Source organism: Siphateles boraxobius, unplaced genomic scaffold, assembly GCF_051911475.1.
Source record: "Siphateles boraxobius isolate OS27281-9 unplaced genomic scaffold, OSU_SipBor_1 25, whole genome shotgun sequence".
Classification (NCBI taxonomy): domain Eukaryota; kingdom Metazoa; phylum Chordata; class Actinopteri; order Cypriniformes; family Leuciscidae; genus Siphateles; species Siphateles boraxobius.
In genome coordinates this window covers 37,070,001-37,089,689 of record NW_027508866.1, presented here as the reverse complement: position 1 = coordinate 37,089,689, position 19,689 = coordinate 37,070,001, and the positions used below count along the sequence as shown (strand labels likewise).

At 36.1% G+C, this 19,689-nt stretch overlaps 1 protein-coding gene across 3 annotated transcripts in view; it reads left to right on the top strand.

Annotated features, from left to right (window-relative positions):
• The window catches only part of unc5cb (unc-5 netrin receptor Cb), a 225,672-nt gene that overhangs the window by 80,705 nt on the left and 125,278 nt on the right, over window positions 1–19,689 (top strand). The window contains exon 1 of one of the 3 annotated variants that reach the window (XM_077243786.1): window positions 2,750–2,874. The exons of the other annotated variants lie outside the window; for them this stretch is intronic. The gene's annotated coding sequence lies outside the window, so the exon portion shown is untranslated. Of the gene's footprint in view, window positions 1–2,749; window positions 2,875–19,689 lie in introns of those variants that run through there. 3 annotated transcript variants of the gene reach the window in all.

The window sequence follows — 19,689 nt, the reverse complement described above, 5'->3', positions numbered from 1 at the left end:
GATTGTGTAGTCCTGCGGGAGACAGTGATTGTGTAGTCCTGCTGGAGACAGTGATTGTGTAGTCCTGCTGGAGACAGTGATTGTGTAGTCCTGCGGGAGACAGTGATTGTGTAGTCCTGCTGGAGACAGTGATTGTGTAGTCCTGCGGGAGACAGTGATTGTGTAGTCCTGCGGGAGACAGTGATTGTGTAGTCCTGCGGGAGACAGTGATTGTGTAGTCCTGCGGGAGACAGTGATTGTGTAGTCCTGCTGGAGACAGTGATTGTGTAGTCCTGCTGGAGACAGTGATTGTGTAGTCCTGCGGGAGACAGTGATTGTGTAGTCCTGCGGGAGACAGTGATTGTGTAGTCCTGCGGGAGACAGTGATTGTGTAGTCCTGCTGGAGACAGTGATTGTGTAGTCCTGCGGGAGACAGTGATTGTGTAGTCCTGCGGGAGACAGTGATTGTGTAGTCCTGCGGGAGACAGTGATTGTGTAGTCCTGCTGGAGACAGTGATTGTGTAGTCCTGCGGGAGACAGTGATTGTGTAGTCCTGCTGGAGACAGTGATTGTGTAGTCCTGCGGGAGACAGTGATTGTGTAGTCCTGCTGGAGACAGTGATTGTGTAGTCCTGCGGGAGACAGTGATTGTGTAGTCCTGCTGGAGACAGTGATTGTGTAGTCCTGCTGGAGACAGTGATTGTGTAGTCCTGCGAGAGACAGTGATTGTTTAGTCCTGCGGGAGACAGTGATTGTGTAGTCCTGCGGGAGACAGTGATTGTGTAGTCCTGCTGGAGACAGTGATTGTGTAGTCCTGCTGGAGACAGTGATTGTTTAGTCCTGCTGGAGACAGTGATTGTGTAGTCCTGCGGGAGACAGTGATTGTGTAGTCCTGCTGGAGACAGTGATTGTGTAGTCCTGCGGGAGACAGTGATTGTGTAGTCCTGCGGGAGACAGTGATTGTGTAGTCCTGCTGGAGACAGTGATTGTGTAGTCCTGCGGGAGACAGTGATTGTGTAGTCCTGCGGGAGACAGTGATTGTGTAGTCCTGCGGGAGACAGTGATTGTGTAGTCCTGCGGGAGACAGTGATTGTGTAGTCCTGCGGGAGACGGTGATTGTGTAGTCCTGCGGGAGACAGTGATTGTGTAGTCCTGCTGGAGACAGTGATTGTGTAGTCCTGCTGGAGACAGTGATTGTGTAGTCCTGCGGGAGACAGTGATTGTGTAGTCCTGCTGGAGACAGTGATTGTGTAGTCCTGCGGGAGACAGTGATTGTGTAGTCCTGCTGGAGACAGTGATTGTGTAGTCCTGCATGTTTACAGGGGAAGGTCACGCTCTTGGCAAACCTGAGGGAAGCTGGCAGATGCTTTTTTATTTAATTTTTTATTTATTCCTTATTACTTAATATTTCTGGAAGTATATATTATTATTATTAGTAGTAGTATTGACTTTATTTTTACAGTATTTTATTTCTTAGATTTTCAAATGTTGGCCACAGTGGCTATAATGAAGTTATGATTCTACTTTGGAAAAAATAAAATCACATTTGAGAGTGAATACAAACACTTGTTTGTCACAGCCCTCAGTGTAACCTCTTGTGTTTCTCATAGACGTGCAGAACAGGAGCTGACAGCACACTCGTACAGGCAGGAGCAAGTATGAAATATTATTAAACCTGAATTTAGTTGTCAAATGTTCAGTGGAGGAAAAGCTTGTTTCGGAGAGATCCTGCTCTTGATTCGGCTGAACTGAATGTCATGGCAACTGCGTGTTTCTGTTCTGACCTAGAAAGAATGAAATGATTGTGCGTTTCCTTTCTATCTGTGAAGTAAAGCAGTAATCACCCGCTGTTAGCTGTTATCATACAATACAAACACACACACACACACATTTGGAGTGTGTTTTTCACCCAGGCTAAGTGGCATATCTGCAGTTTCGTAAGAATCTGATCTGCTCTTTTCTTGAGTATTGACGCATCAGAGACAAGCGTGCACGAGCATTTTTTGCAGTTAACGTATTTTCATTGTTTAAATAGAAGCAGAATCAACTGAAACATGCTTATTGTTCGACCCACACACAAAACATGAACATTTGTTGAATAATTCATGGTGTTTAATTCCTCTCGCTGGTTAACCTGAGGCCGTAATGAAACGTTTCAGCTCTGGATTGATCCGACCCGTTTCCCTTAATGATTTCAGTCTAAAACTTCATAAAGTGTGTGTTTGATTTGAGTTATTGACCATATGTTTATTTAAGGAACGTCACGTGTGTTCATCACAGATGGGTGTCAGAATTGTCCTGAAATCCTTTATTGTACACTGTAAAAAAACATTGTTGGTTTAACTTAAAAAAAGGATGTTACCTGGTACACAATTTTTAGTTAATACAACGGAGATGGGTTTAAAAAATAGAATCTTAAAAAAAAAAATTGTTATTTGAACCACATTAGTTATTATTATTATTATTATTATTATTATAAAAACATTTTTATTAAGAAAATAATCTCAAACACAGTACAAGCATCAGATTGTTACTTAATTAAATGGAGGGAAAAAAGCAAAAAATGAACAAGCATAATAAATGCTCACGTACGAATGAACATATGCATATACATATAAACGACTAAATAAAACAAAAAAAATGAGGTTTTCCAAATTAATTATTTTGAGAGAAAAAAAGACAAAGTTTTGATAGAAAATAGTGAAAATGTTGATTTTACAGTTTAGGGCAGGCTCATCGCTTGACATTACCACACATTATACTGCGCATCATTCCTGCTCTCCGTGCAGCAGCCGAGAAGAGTGGGAATAAAAGCAGAGGATGAGAACGAGAGATGGAGGATTTATGCCGGCGTTCACGCTTGACTCTCTCCTGATGGAAGAGACGCAGCGCTGAGGTGATACACTGCTTTCCCGGGAACCATAAATCTCGAATCCAGCTTATCTCTCACAGCGCTGTCAGCAGCGGCCATCACACACACGTGTGTCACACACTGATCTCACTTCACACACACCAGCAGGAGCACACCTGGAGATCGGATCACCTTTGGATTTATCTAAATTTATCTTTCAATTTTATCATTTCTTTCTTTATTTTAATACACTTCCATTGTTAAATGCTATTTAACTAAAGATTATTTTAAAATATAACTAATACCACTATTACTACTATTTATTTATTTATTTATTTATTTATTTACATAACAAGAACAATATTTTTGATTTTAACTTATTATTTGATAATAAATAATATTATGTTGTATTATATTATATAATATATATTAATATAATATATGTTTTGTGATATTATATTAATAATATTTATTATTTTATTTATTTATTTACATAACAAGAACAATGGAAATCTTTTGATTTTTATGGAATTTTATTGGTAAATTCTATTTAATAATAATAATAATAATAATAATACAAATGATAATAAATACTATTATGTTACATTATATATATATATATATATATATATATATATATATATATATATATATATAATTTATATTAATATATAATATAATAAATTATTTTATATTAATAATAATATTTTATTTATCTATCTATCTATCTATCCAAATAACAAGAACAGTGATTTTAACTAAATGTTATTGGTAAATTCTATTATTATATTATATTATATTATATTATATTATATTATATTATATTATATTATTATAGTTTAATATAACAATCGAAATCTTTTGGTAATGTGTATATTTTAAAGGTAATGTGTCATTTTTAGGACAGTCATTGGTAGTTTATTTGGCACATTAATTTTTTGAATGTTAACAGAGTTTTATTGGTAAGTAGCTATTTAACATTTTTTTTAATATTAATTTATTTCTTAGTTTTTAATGTTCTGAATGGTTAAAGCATATAGCAATTAACATTTTTTGGTAATGTTGATAGAGTTTTATTGGTAAATGCAATTTAACATAATTGTAATATTTTTATTTATTTGTTAATTGTTTGTTTGTGTGTTAAATAGCATATAACAGTGAAACTCTTTTGGTAATGTGTATCTGTTAAAAACGATTTGTACTTTCCCAGTTTATTACACAGAGTTGCTTTAAGTTTCCCACCAATAATTTGATCTAGTTCACTGATTCACACACTAAATGACTCTCAAACTCACCAGCTGGATCTAATGAATCACTTCTGAAGTTTTGGAAGTGATTCAATATCCATTCTGACAGATTCACAGAGTAATTCATTGGATTCAGCCAGTGAGTTTGAGAGTCATTTGACTTGATTCATTATCATGTGAATCAGTCACTGTTCAAACTGCAGTTGTGATTCATTATTATGTGAATCAGTCACTGTTCAAACTGCAGTTGTGCTTCATTATTATGTGAATCAGTCACTGTTCAAACTGCAGGTGTGATTCATTATTATGTGAATCAGTCACTGTTCACACTGCAGGTGTGTTCATTATTATGTGAATCAGTCACTGTTCAAACTGCAGTTGTGATTCATTATTATGTGAATCAGTCACTGTTCAAACTGCAGTTGTGATTCATTATTATGTGAATCAGTCACTGTTCAAACTGCAGGTGTGATTCATTATTATGTGAATCAGTCACTGTTCAAACTGCAGTTGTGATTCATTATTATGTGAATCAGTCACTGTTCAAACTGCAGTTGTGATTCATTATTATGTGAATCAGTCACTGTTCAAACTGCAGTTGTGATTCATTATTATGTGAATCAGTCACTGATCAAACTGCAGTTGTGCTTCATTATTATGTGAATCAGTCACTGTTCAAACTGCAGGTGTGCTTCATTATTATGTGAATCAGTCACTGATCAAACTGCAGTTGTGCTTCATTATTATGTGAATCAGTCACTGATCAAACTGCAGTTGTGATTCATTATTATGTGAATCAGTCACTGTTCAAACTGCAGTTGTGATTCATTATTATGTGAATCAGTCACTGTTCAAACTGCAGTTGTGATTCATTATTATGTGAATCAGTCACTGTTCAAACTGCAGTTGTGATTCATTATTATGTGAATCAGTCACTGTTCAAACTGCAGTTGTGCTTCATTATTATGTGAATCAGTCACTGATCAAACTGCAGTTGTGATTCATTATTATGTGAATCAGTCACTGTTCAAACTGCAGTTGTGATTCATTATTATGTGAATCAGTCACTGTTCAAACTGCATTTGTGCTTCATTATTATGTGAATCAGTCACTGTTCAAACTGCAGGTGTGTTCATTATTATGTGAATCAGTCACTGTTCAAACTCCAGTTGTGATTCATTATTATGTGAATCAGTCACTGATCAAACTGCAGTTGTGCTTCATTATTATGTGAATCAGTCACTGTTCAAACTGCAGGTGTGTTCATTATTATGTGAATCAGTCACTGTTCAAACTGCAGTTGTGCTTCATTATTATGTGAATCAGTCACTGTTCAAACTGCAGTTGTGCTTCATTATTATGTGAATCAGTCACTGATCAAACTGCAGTTGTGATTCATTATTATGTGAATCAGTCACTGTTCAAACTGCAGTTGTGCTTCATTATTATGTGAATCAGTCACTGTTCAAACTGCAGTTGTGCTTCATTATTATGTGAATCAGTCACTGTTCAAACTGCAGTTGTGATTCATTATTATGTGAATCAGTCACTGTTCAAACTGCAGTTGTGATTCATTATTATGTGAATCAGTCACTGTTCAAACTGCAGTTGTGCTTCATTATTATGTGAATCAGTCACTGTTCAAACTGCAGTTGTGCTTCATTATTATGTGAATCAGTCACTGTTCAAACTGCAGTTGTGATTCATTATTATGTGAATCAGTCACTGATCAAACTGCAGTTGTGATTCATTATTATGTGAATCAGTCACTGTTCAAACTGCAGTTGTGCTTCATTATTATGTGAATCAGTCACTGTTCAAACTGCAGTTGTGATTCATTATTATGTGAATCAGTCACTGATCAAACTGCAGTTGTGCTTCATTATTATGTGAATCAGTCACTGTTCAAACTGCAGTTGTGCTTCATTATTATGTGAATCAGTCACTGTTCAAACTGCAGTTGTGATTCATTATTATGTGAATCAGTCACTGTTCAAACTGCAGTTGTGCTTCATTATTATGTGAATCAGTCACTGTTCAAACTGCAGTTGTGCTTCATTATTATGTGAATCAGTCACTGTTCAAACTGCAGTTGTGATTCATTATTATGTGAATCAGTCACTGTTAAAACTGCAGGTGTGTTCATTATTATGTGAATCAGTCACTGTTCAAACTGCAGTTGTGCTTCATTATTATGTGAATCAGTCACTGTTCAAGCTGCAGTTGTGATTCATTATTATGTGAATCAGTCACTGTTAAAACTGCAGGTGTGTTCATTATTATGTGAATCAGTCACTGTTCAAACTGCAGTTGTGCTTCATTATTATGTGAATCAGTCACTGTTCAAACTGCAGTTGTGCTTCATTATTATGTGAATCCGTCACTGTTCAAACTGCAGTTGTGCTTCATTATTATGTGAATCAGTCACTGTTCAAACTGCAGGTGTGTTCATTATTATGTGAATCAGTCACTGTTCAAACTGCAGGTGTGTTCATTATTATGTGAATCAGTCACTGTTCAAACTGCAGTTGTGATTCATTATTATGTGAATCAGTCACTGTTCAAACTGCAGGTGTGATTCATTATTATGTGAATCAGTCACTGTTCAAACTGCAGTTGTGATTCATTATTATGTGAATCAGTCACTGTTCAAACTGCAGTTGTGATTCATTATTATGTGAATCAGTCACTGTTCAAACTGCAGTTGTCCTTCATTATTATGTGAATCAGTCACTGTTCAAACTGCAGTTGTGCTTCATTATTATGTGAATCCGTCACTGTTCAAACTGCAGTTGTGCTTCATTATTATGTGAATCAGTCACTGTTCAAACTGCAGGTGTGTTCATTATTATGTGAATCAGTCACTGTTCAAACTGCAGGTGTGTTCATTATTATGTGAATCAGTCACTGTTCAAACTGCAGTTGTGCTTCATTATTATGTGAATCAGTCACTGTTCAAACTGCAGTTGTGCTTCATTATTATGTGAATCAGTCACCGTTCAAACTGCAGTTGTGATTCATTATTATGTGAATCAGTCACTGTTCAAACTGCAGTTGTGATTCATTATTATGTGAATCAGTCACTGTTCAAACTGCAGTTGTGCTTCATTATTATGTGAATCAGTCACTGTTAAAACTGCAGGTGTGCTTCATTATTATGTGAATCAGTCACTGTTCAAACTGCAGTTGTGCTTCATTATTATGTGAATCAGTCACTGTTCAAACTGCAGTTGTGCTTCATTATTATGTGAATCAGTCACTGTTCAAACTGCAGTTGTGCTTCATTATTATGTGAATCAGTCACTGTTAAAACTACAGTTGTGCTTCATTATTATGTGAATCAGTCACTGTTCAAACTGCAGGTGTGCTTCATTATTATGTGAATCAGTCACTGTTCAAACTGCAGTTGTGCTTCATTATTATGTGAATCAGTCACTGTTAAAACTGCAGTTGTGATTCATTATTATGTGAATCCGTCACTGTTCAAACTGCAGGTGTGCTTCATTATTATGTGAATCAGTCACTGATCAAACTGCAGTTGTGCTTCATTATTATGTGAATCAGTCACTGTTCAAACTGCAGTTGTGCTTCATTATTATGTGAATCAGTCACTGTTCAAACTGCAGTTGTGATTCATTATTATGTGAATCAGTCACTGTTCAAACTGCAGTTGTGCTTCATTATTATGTGAATCAGTCACTGTTCACCTGCAGTTGTGATTCATTATTATGTGAATCAGTCACTGTTCAAACTGCAGTTGTGCTTCATTATTTTTTTTTTGATCAAAGTCTTTTTATTGTATTTTAACATACAACAAACAACAGACACTTAGCAACCCAGAACCCACCCACCCCCATCGCACCACTGGTATAGAGGCAAAAAAAAAAAAAATATATATATAAAAAAATAATAATAATAAAATAAAAAAAAATATATATATATATTAAAAAAAAAAAAATAAACAAAAAAAAATAAACTCATACAATGTCATTAGAGTCCATTTGTTCAATTAGTGTAAGAACAGGTTGCCAAATATTACTGAATTTAATGTTATTACCCTGCAAATTATAACGAATTTGCTCAAGTGTTAAATAGTGCATAACATCGTTAATCCAATGTTTAAATACAGGTGGAGACTTATCCTTCCATTCAATAAAATAATACGTCTGGCCAAGAGAGTTACAAATGCTATCACTGTTTTATCCCATTTGCCTATACAAAGTTCTTGTGGTACTACTCCAAAGATGGCAATGATCGGTGACGGGTCAATATGAGTATGCAATACTCTAGAAAGAAAAACAAAAATCAACTGCCAAAACTCAAACAGTTTGGGACAGCTCCAGAACATATGTGACAAAGTGCCTGGCTCTATATTACACCGATCACACTCTGGGTCAATATCTGGTGCAATTCTAGCCAACTTTACTTTTGACCAATGTAAACGATGAGTAATTTTAAACTGGATAATGGTGTGTCGTAGGCAGATAGAAGATGAGTGTATGTTATTGAGAACGGCCTGCCATGTGCTTCATTATTATGTGAATCAGTCACTGTTCAAACTGCAGGTGTGCTTCATTATTATGTGAATCAGTCACTGTTCAAACTGCAGGTGTGATTCATTATTATGTGAATCAGTCACTGTTCAAACTGCAGTTGTGCTTCATTATTATGTGAATCAGTCACTGTTAAAACTGCAGGTGTGCTTCATTATTATGTGAATCAGTCACTGTTCAAACTGCAGGTGTGCTTCATTATTATGTGAATCAGTCACTGTTAAAACTGCAGGTGTGCTTCATTATTATGTGAATCAGTCACTGTTCAAACTGCAGTTGTGATTCATTATTATGTGAATCAGTCACTGATCAAACTGCAGTTGTGCTTCATTATCATGTGAATCAGTCACTGTTCAAACTGCAGGTGTGATTCATTATTATGTGAATCAGTCACTGATCAAACTGCAGTTGTGCTTCATTATTATGTGAATCAGTCACTGTTCAAACTGCTGGTGTGCTTCATTATTATGTGAATCAGTCACTGTTCAAACTGCAGTTGTGATTCATTATTATGTGAATCAGTCACTGTTCACACTGCAGGTGTGATTCATTATTATGTGAATCAGTCACTGTTCACACTGCAGTTGTGCTTCATTATTATGTGAATCAGTCACTGTTCAAACTGCAGGTGTGCTTCATTATTATGTGAATCAGTCACTGTTCAAACTGCAGGTGTGATTCATTATTATGTGAATCAGTCACTGTTCAAACTGCAGGTGTGCTTCATTATTATGTGAATCAGTCACTGTTCAAACTGCAGTTGTGCTTCATTATTATGTGAATCAGTCACTGTTCAAACTGCAGGTGTGCTTCATTATTATGTGAATCAGTCACTGTTCAAACTGCAGGTGTGATTCATTATTATGTGAATCAGTCACTGTTCAAACTGCAGGTGTGCTTCATTATTATGTGAATCAGTCACTGTTCAAACTGCAGTTGTGCTTCATTATTATGTGAATCAGTCACTGTTCAAACTGCAGTTGTGCTTCATTATTATGTGAATCAGTCACTGTTCAAACTGCAGTTGTGCTTCATTATTATGTGAATCAGTCACTGTTAAAACTGCAGTTGTGATTCATTATTATGTGAATCAGTCACTGTTCAAACTGCAGTTGTGCTTCATTATTATGTGAATCAGTCACTGTTCAAACTGCAGGTGTGCTTCATTATTATGTGAATCAGTCACTGTTCAAACTGCAGTTGTGATTCATTATTATGTGAATCAGTCACTGTTCAAACTGCAGTTGTGATTCATTATTATGTGAATCAGTCACTGTTCAAACCCCAGGTGTGATTCATTATTATGTGAATCAGTCACTGTTCAAACCCCAGGTGTGATTCATTATTATGTGAATCAGTCACTGTTCAAACTGCAGTTGTGCTTCATTATTATGTGAATCAGTCACTGTTCAAACTGCAGTTGTGATTCATTATTATGTGAATCAGTCACTGTTCAAACTGCAGTTGTGATTCATTATTATGTGAATCAGTCACTGTTCAAACTGCAGTTGTGCTTCATTATTATGTGAATCAGTCACTGTTCAAACTGCAGTTGTGCTTCATTATTATGTGAATCAGTCACTGTTCAAACTGCAGTTGTGCTTCATTATTATGTGAATCAGTCACTGTTCAAACTGCAGTTGTGATTCATTATTATGTGAATCAGTCACTGTTCAAACTGCAGTTGTGCTTCATTATTATGTGAATCAGACACTGTTCAAACTGCAGTTGTGCTTCATTATTATGTGAATCAGTCACTGATCAAACTGCAGTTGTGCTTCATTATTATGTGAATCAGACACTGTTCAAACTGCAGTTGTGATTCATTATTATGTGAATCAGTCACTGATCAAACTGCAGTTGTGCTTCATTATTATGTGAATCAGACACTGTTCAAACTGCAGTTGTGATTCATTATTATGTGAATCAGTCACTGTTCAAACTGCAGTTGTGATTCATTATTATGTGAATCAGTCACTGATCAAACTGCAGTTGTGCTTCATTATTATGTGAATCAGTCACTGATCAAACTGCAGTTGTGCTTCATTATTATGTGAATCAGACACTGTTCAAACTGCAGTTGTGCTTCATTATTATGTGAATCAGTCACTGATCAAACTGCAGTTGTGCTTCATTATTATGTGAATCAGTCACTGATCAAACTGCAGTTGTGATTCATTATTATGTGAATCAGTCACTGATCAAACTGCAGTTGTGCTTCATTATTATGTGAATCAGTCCCTGTTCAAACTGCAGTTGAGATTCATTATTATGTGAATCAGTCACTGATCAAACTGCAGTTTTGATTCATTATTATGTGAATCAGTCCCTGTTCAAACCCCAGTTGTGCTTCATTATTATGTGAATCAGTCACTGTTCAAACTGCAGTTGTGATTCATTATTATGTGAATCAGTCACTGATCAAACTGCAGTTGTGCTTCATTATTATGTGAATCAGTCACTGTTCAAACTGCAGTTGTGATTCATTATTATGTGAATCAGTCACTGATCAAACTGCAGTTGTGCTTCATTATTATGTGAATCAGTCACTGTTCAAACTGCAGTTGTGATTCATTATTATGTGAATCAGTCACTGATCAAACTGCAGTTGTGATTCATTATTATGTGAATCAGTCACTGTTCAAACTGCAGTTGTGATTCATTATTATGTGAATCAGTCACTGATCAAACTGCAGTTGTGATTCATTATTATGTGAATCAGTCACTGTTCTAACTGCAGTTGTGATTCATTATTATGTGAATCAGTCACTGTTCAAACTGCAGTTGTGATTCATTATTATGTGAATCAGTCACTGTTCAAACTGCAGTTGTGATTCATTATTATGTGAATCAGTCACTGTTCAAACTGCAGTTGTGATTCATTATTATGTGAATCAGTCACCGTTCAAACTGCAGTTGTGATTCATTATTAGTTGTGCTGTGGTGTGTCGCTGCAGTTGATAACACAGAAAGATGTCGTCTGTCTATTATTGTGTTGATGTTATTTCTCGCTACCCAGTATTTTGATATCATCACATTCAGTTGAGGCTGCAGATTCACAACTCTGTTCAAATATCATTTCTTTTAGCAGCAAACGTCCCGAATCTGTTGTGTGGCGAAACGCTGACTCCATTCCCTCGTTTCTCCCTCAGAAACATCTCTCGCTCTTGAAGGATTCATTTCCTCAAATCATGTTATTCCATCCAGCAGCTCCTCGTGTTTTCTCTTGATTTGACAGTGTGCTGGCGATGCCGTTTTGAGCGCTCTCAACCGCGTGCTTTTCTCCCTCTTGTCTTTTGTCAAATTACTTCCAGTTTTATTGCGATATTTCCCTGCAGCGCTTGGTGTTTCTCTCAGACTCGCAGGTGTTTCAGAAACACTTCAGATGCACTAAACTCGTGTCAAAACACACATTACACGGAGACACGCAGCTTTACACACATCATTTTCATTTTCTAAATAGGGAAATAGCTCTGTATAACAATGGACATCTTTTGAAAAGTAGGTAATGTGTTATTTTTAATATATAGATTTACTGCAAGTCAGTCTAGCAAGTTATTGGTAAATCCTATTAAATACAATGATAATAATAATTTTATTTATTTATGCCCTATTTTCTATTTATTTAATTGCAGTTTATATATACTTTCACAAAATAGGGAGGCCAATGTGAACACAACTGTGTGCTTTTCTTATTTCGGAATTATATATATATTTTCAAAAGGTAATGTCTAATTTTTAATATCTAGAGTCACTGTAATTCAATCATTAGTAGTTTGATACATTTATTTTTGTTAATAATAATAAAGTTTTACTGGTAAATGCTATTTAAAATAATGATAATGATCATTTTAGTTATTTATGCTGTTTATTGATTTATTAATTTTTTTATGCCGTTTATTTGTTCATTTATGCCATTCATTCATGACGTTATTTTTATGCCGTTTATTCGCGAAAATAGAGAGGCCATTTTTTAAAGTGTTCAACAATATGCTTTTCTCCTTTCGATAATGTTTATATATTGCAAAAGTAATGTGTAATTCTTAATCTATAGACCTTATGTAGCCCCGCCCCTTTTCAGCGCTGCACTCGTTGTCTTTTGTCTTTCGGTCTGTGTTTTCACAGCGATCTTGCCTATTTATAAATGAACGGCTCATTTTAAAATCTTCCCGGTATACTGACATTTGTTAATATATCAGCTTTAAACATTACAATCCTCATTATAACTTTTGTAAACTTTACATCACGTAAATCACTTCAAAAGCTAATTACTCCTGGACAGCAATCCCATAGAGATATACAGAGTTCAAATATTCCAAAGATGGCGGCGCCCTCGTTTCTCTGGCGCATAAGGTCTATAGAGTTACTGTAATTCAGTTTTTTGCTAATGACGATAGAGTTTTATTGGTAAATGCTATTTAACATAATAATAATAACAACTGTCTTCTCTGTCTGCCCCGTTACTTAATTGCTGTTTATTATATCGTCTAAAATAATGTCATTTGAACGCACTTTTCTCCCTCTTGTCTTTATAAAACGCAGTTTTATTGCGATATTTCCCCTGCAGCGTTTGGTGTTTCTCTCACTCGCAGGTGCTGATGCGCTTTCAGAAACACTTCAAACTCGTGTCAAAACACGCATTACACTGAGACACGCAGCTTTACACACATCCAGCGACGACATAACACACACTGCTCTGGGGAAGCCGGCGCTAATTGAAAAAACAATTAGGCTTTGGGTGAAAGAGACTCAGAGGCTGCCAGTGAACCCGAACCCGAGGACACTTCCTACATCAGTTATTCCCAGCATGCTCTTGTCAGACTGTATTGTTTGGATACACATGTCCTGCGCTCTCACATGCGGAGACTTGTGTTGTTTTAGGTTTGTCTTTCCGGCTTTGAAGATGTTTGGCCCTCGACACACTCGTTTCATCTGCGATCCGCCATACGAATGGGAGGTGAAGAGGGTTTTCCTGATCGTACAGATGCTATGTTTGTTTTACACACATCTTATCACACTTGTTTTAGCTGGTTTTCAAAGAGTTGTTCCTCTCGTGTGGCGAGTTACAAAGGACTCGACCTCTTTATTTTAGGAACCCGCTCCTTTGAGCTCTTTATTCTTGAGTTCATCACACAGATCTGTTGAGATGAGACTGTGATAGCGGAGCTCATGATGTCTGTACCGCCCGGCTTTGGCGGAGCAAATAAAGATCTCTTGAGTTTCAGCAACTCCAAACCAGGAATATTATTGTTAACTGAAACTAAAACCATTAAAAACACGTTTGTTAGTATAAACTACCTTTTAAACAGTTTGAGGTCAGTACTTTTATTCATCAAGGATGCATTAAATGGATCAAAAGTGACAGGAAAGACATTTATAATGTTACAAAAGATTCTATCTCAAATAAATGCTGTTGTTTAGAGCTTTCTATTCATCAGAGAATCCTGAAATATTTTCAACATTAACAATAATTATAAATGTTTCTTGAGCATCAAATCATCATATTATAGTGATTTCTGAAGGATCATGTGACACTGAAGACTGGAGTAATGATGCTGAAAATTCAGCTTTGATCACAGGAATAAATTACACTTTACTATATATACAGCTGTTTTACATTGGAATAATATTTCCCTATTTTTACTGTATTTTTGATCAAATAAATGCAGTCTTCTTTCAAAAACATAAAACATCTTACCAGCTCTAAACTTTTGAATGGTTCTGTATACATATAACAAAGTAAAAAAAAAATTAACTAATGTTAAAACTTATTTGACAAGGCAACGTTTCTCATTTTCTTTAGTTTTTTGAACTTTTAGAATAACAAAATCTGAAATAAAAACTATTAAATATTTTTTTTTTAAACTAATAAAAATAACAAAAAAAACAAATTTTTTTTAAAAAATTTGAACATGGAAAATATAAAATAAAAAAATAGTTCAAAATATGAATAAAACTATAATGCGCTCCAAACACATGAATGCATGCAGTGCATCTGGGAAGTGTTTGTTATTCCAGGCTCGCAGGACTGAACTCTACTGTGATCTGCCGGGTCACTGCGCGGTTCTGCCTTCATATCAGAGCTTACGAGACTGCGTTTCATTTTCATGAGCCATTCCAGCAGGAGAAATCCAATTGAAAAGTTTTCCCGGAATATTCACTCTTCTCTCACTCGCTGACCTTCCATCTCTCTCTTTCTGTGTTCATCCAGTCAAGCTTTCATTCCCGCTGCAGTTTCTGAGCGCGGCGTACGCGTTACATCAATGTGGATTAGATGCGCTCGCGCTTTACAGTTTTCCCTGGCATTCTGCTCGCAATATTTATAAATGTAGGTCATTTCATGGCACTTTTACAAATCAAGGGGCAAAGTTATTACTTTTCAAAGAAATGTTTCATTTTTATTTACACTATTTCCACTCAAATATGAAGCAGCAGCAGCAATGTTGATCATCAAATCATCATATTATAGTGATTTCTGAAGGATCATGTGACACTGAAGACTGGAGTAATGATGCTGAAAAATTCAGCTTTGATCACATGAATAAATTACACTTTATATTTACAAAACTTCAATTTTGCAAGTTTTTCTGTATTTCTGATCAAATAAATGCAGCCTTGGTGAGCAGAAGAGACTCTTTCTAAAAAACACTTAATCTTTTGAATGGTAGTTTATGCACAAAATATGCATATTAATTACTTTTTTTTTTAAAACATGTCTGGTTACTTGTGGATTTGATGGTATTTGCTGCACAACTTGCTCAACGATGCCAAAACCCAATTGTTTCCTCTCCAGATTTGTTTTAATTTGATTTATGCACAAACAATAAAATAAGCATCATAATCCAAATTCACATGTGGATTCATATTCAGAAAAGCCTTTTTCGGTTATTATAGTACTATGGCATAATATGATCCAGTGGAAACACTTTAGCATATTCTAATATCCTCAGTGGAAATGTATGAAATTAAATTTTAATCTCACTTCATATGGAAGCAATTTGGGGCCGATTCCTGATTAAGATCACTCTAAAGGGTTGCAGATTTGTGGGTGACGGCGAAGTGATTTCAGTGAAACATTGCATCAGAATAGATGAAACACTAATTGCCTTGAGCGTGTTGTTCTAGTTTCTAAAGGTGACGGAGGTCACGCAGAGACTGTGGTGTGACTGCTTAAGCTAAAAACTCACCGGCAATTAAAAGACACTAAACAGCTCAGATGATTCAAGGTCAGACTCTTTTATGCACGCTTTTTTCTTTTTTTTATTTCTGTTGAAATTCAACAGGCCTGTTTCTCCGAGGGGAGGTGTGGTTGAGTTTTCTAGATGTGACTGTGATAACTGTGACTCAAATTACATCCCCGAGCTCCAGCATCAAAGCATGGCAGTCTGGCGTGAAGGTTCCCCAGCGTGACGGCATGCAGACGGGGCGGAGCCCGACACGACACACACACACACACACACACACACACACACACACACACACACACACACACACACACACACACACACACACACACACACACACACACACACTTCTGTTGAGGGTCAACTGTCCACGCCAGCAGTTAAGACAATATACTCTTAGAAAAAAGAGTACGCACGCACACACGCACGCGCACGCACACGCACACGCACACGCACGCACGCACGCACGCACACGCACACGCACACACGCACACACACACGCACGCACACACGCACGCACACACACACACACACACGCACACGCACACACGCACACGCACACGCACGCACACACGCACGCACACACACACACACACACGCACACACACGCACACGCACACACACACACACACGCACACGCACACACACACACACACTTCTGTTGAGGGTCAACTGTCCACGCCAGCAGTTAAGACAATATACTCTTAGAAAAAAGGTTCAGTCTGGTTCTATATTGAGCTCTAAGGTTCTTGATTATATTTTAAAGAACCCTCTTGTGGGGTCCAGGCTTGTGCAAAATTCAGAATTTCAGGATTGGCCTCCATTCAATTCATGAATTGGAATTTGAATTGAATTGACTCCGACCCACAGGAAGTTGAATTGGAATTTGAATTGGTATGACAGGAAGTGGAATTAAATGCATGGCAATTCAAAGAAATTCCACACAGTCACACAACAAAGAATGTGTTGAGTCTCACATACATTCAGCGTTAGGAAGGTTACTTTGAAAATGTAGTTGCTTACTGTTATAAACTACCCATTATAAATGTGGTTTGGATTACTTTATCAATGTAAAGCAATTTCCTTTTAATTTGATTAGTAACTAATTAAATTACACATTTTACCTCAGTAATACAACTAAATACAATTACATTCATTTTGTAATTCAATAACATAATTTCATTACAGTTAACTCACTCCCCTGCATACATTTTCCTCTAATATACGTATATATATATATATAAACAAATATCCACCTCAAATTGTTTTCTTTTTCTTAGGATTTACTATAGTAATTCTGGGAAATGGAGTCATGTTCTATCATGTTCCACAAAATTACAATTACAATAAATGAAACTTAATTATTTGTTCTGTGACTAGAGCTTTTAACATTCATTGCTGGGGGAAAATATTTCCTGTTAATGTAATCTGTTCTAAAATCTAAAGTAGTTCAAACTAATGTCATTTATAGAATATGTAATGCAATCATATCTGACATATACTGTAAAGCTTCATTGTTAAACACTTCACTTAAAATATCTATATGAATTTCTTAGAATTTGTTTTGAATTGTAATTCTGCTTCCTTTAATTCAAATTCGAATTTTAATTCTAGATCCTGTTTTTGACATCAATTCAAATTCAATTCAAATTCAAGAATTGAATTGGAATTCAGGAGTCATTCTCAATTCAATTTTGAATTGTGCACAAGTCTGGTGGGGTTCTATAGAACTCTAGGGTTCTTGATTCTATTTTAAGGATCCCTTCAGTGGGGTTCTATAGAACTCTAGGGTTCTTGACGCACTACATGTATCCACTAACTCATGCATACTTAGTATGTGTGATTCTTTTTAGAGTTTATAGCACGATGGGTCACTATATGACAGTGAATCATGTAGTTTGTATCAGTGTGAATGAGGTTTTCATGTTGTGTTCCAGTGAAGTCCTGACAAAACAGGCAATATCTTTTCCCTGAGTTTGATCTATGTCTTTGCAGGGACTGTTTATTATTATGAGAGGCATGTGACCATGGCAAAGGAATATTCTGTTCTTTGCGTAAATAACAGAATGCCATGTTCATAAGCTGAATTATCTGTACTGTTAACCTATCAGAACTTGTAGAAACGACGTCAACAGATTATCTTTTTGATTATAAGTGGTAGTGAAAAATTCTGTCAATGGCATGGAAAGAGTTAAAGATATGTATTGGAATTGAAACCTACAGTCTCAAATACATAAAGTGCAATAAAATAAAGACTAAAAGATAAAGTGTATTTTCTTCCCGCTAGTCTGAGAGAAATCATATTATAGATGCAAAATATGCAACCAAAATCTCCAAATTGACCCGTGCATTAAATAAAAACAGTGGTTTTGCTTGTACAGGTGAAACTCGAAAATTTTTAATATCGTGCAAAAGTTATAATTTTGATGATTATGACTTACAGCTTATGAAAACCCCAAATTCAAAATCTCAGAAAATTAGAATATTACATGAAATCAATAAAAAAAAAAAGGATTTTAAATACAGAAATGTCGGCCCTCTGAAAAGTATAATCATGCATGTGTATATAGTTATACTAAATATATTAGTTTCACCTTTTAATTTGAATTACTGAAATACACTTTTGCACGATATTCTAATTTTTCGAGTACTATTTTCTTGCCTTAAAGGGGGGCGGGTGTGACGGGCGCACATGTGCTGCATTATCCTGTGTGTTTTTATGCAGGACTGAATGTGAACTCTATTCTGTCTCTTTTGTCCACTAGAGATCTGCGAGTCTGTGGGGGCTTGTTGGCGTGAGGGCAATTTTCTGTCATGTTATTCCATTTCTCGAGTGCTTTTCGCCTCTTTTATTCTCTTTTATTTCTTATTTGTGCTGACGAACTGGAGCACGAGCGCTTCATGCCGCCATCTGATCTCTCAGGCCTGCCACGAGACAGACAGATGCCGTGGTTCTGTGACTTTACTCGTTTTTTGGGTCAAGGTCTGAAACGCGTGCGGTCTCAGTGTCTGCGAGCGTTACATGACTGTCAGTGGTTTGGCACGAGGACAGCGTTCAAGAAATGTTCAAGTGTGTGTGTTTGGATGCATGTGTGTGTGACTGAGATAGGGATCATGCTCAGCAGGGCTGGCAGTCGCACCGGGTCTTGGTTCTGGTCCACAGCTAATTGTTGTGCTGATAAACCTGCCCTGGTTTGCTCAGATACTCTCCGATGGGAAGCTCTCTGTGGGTTTTCCTGTGTTGTTGTAATGTCACTATAATAGAGACTGAATGTTAATGTCATGTTCCCGTTTTTGAAGTACAGCACCACGTGTTTTCATTTTTGTTAAAGTGATAGTTCACTTAAAAATGAAAATTCTGTCATAATTTACTCAACATCAAGTTGTTTCATACCTGTATGAATTTCTTTCTTCTGCTGAACACAAAAGAAGATATTTTAAATACGAGTAACCAAACAGTTGATGGACCCCATTGACTTGGGCATTTTTACTGCGTGATAAATATAATATCATATGCTCATTGTCTCCAAATTATTACCAGAAATGGATCAATATTAAGTCTGCTGTTTAAAACAAATACAAAATCAATGTAGGAGTATACTTATGCGCAAACATCAGGACACTGTATATTTTTGCAGTGTGCGCATGTCCAAAAAACTATTCAGATTTGAAGCTTGTGACATATAAACGTGCACATCAACTTTTTTTAGTGTTCATATAAACAATTCATTTCGAATTCGTCAATCGCAATGAATTCAGTCTGATTAAAACAAAAGGTGTGCATGTAAACATAACACTGAGTAAAATATCATTATTATTAATGTGCAGGATTAATAGGGTTTGATTAAACGCTCATAATCTGTATAACAAGTCAAG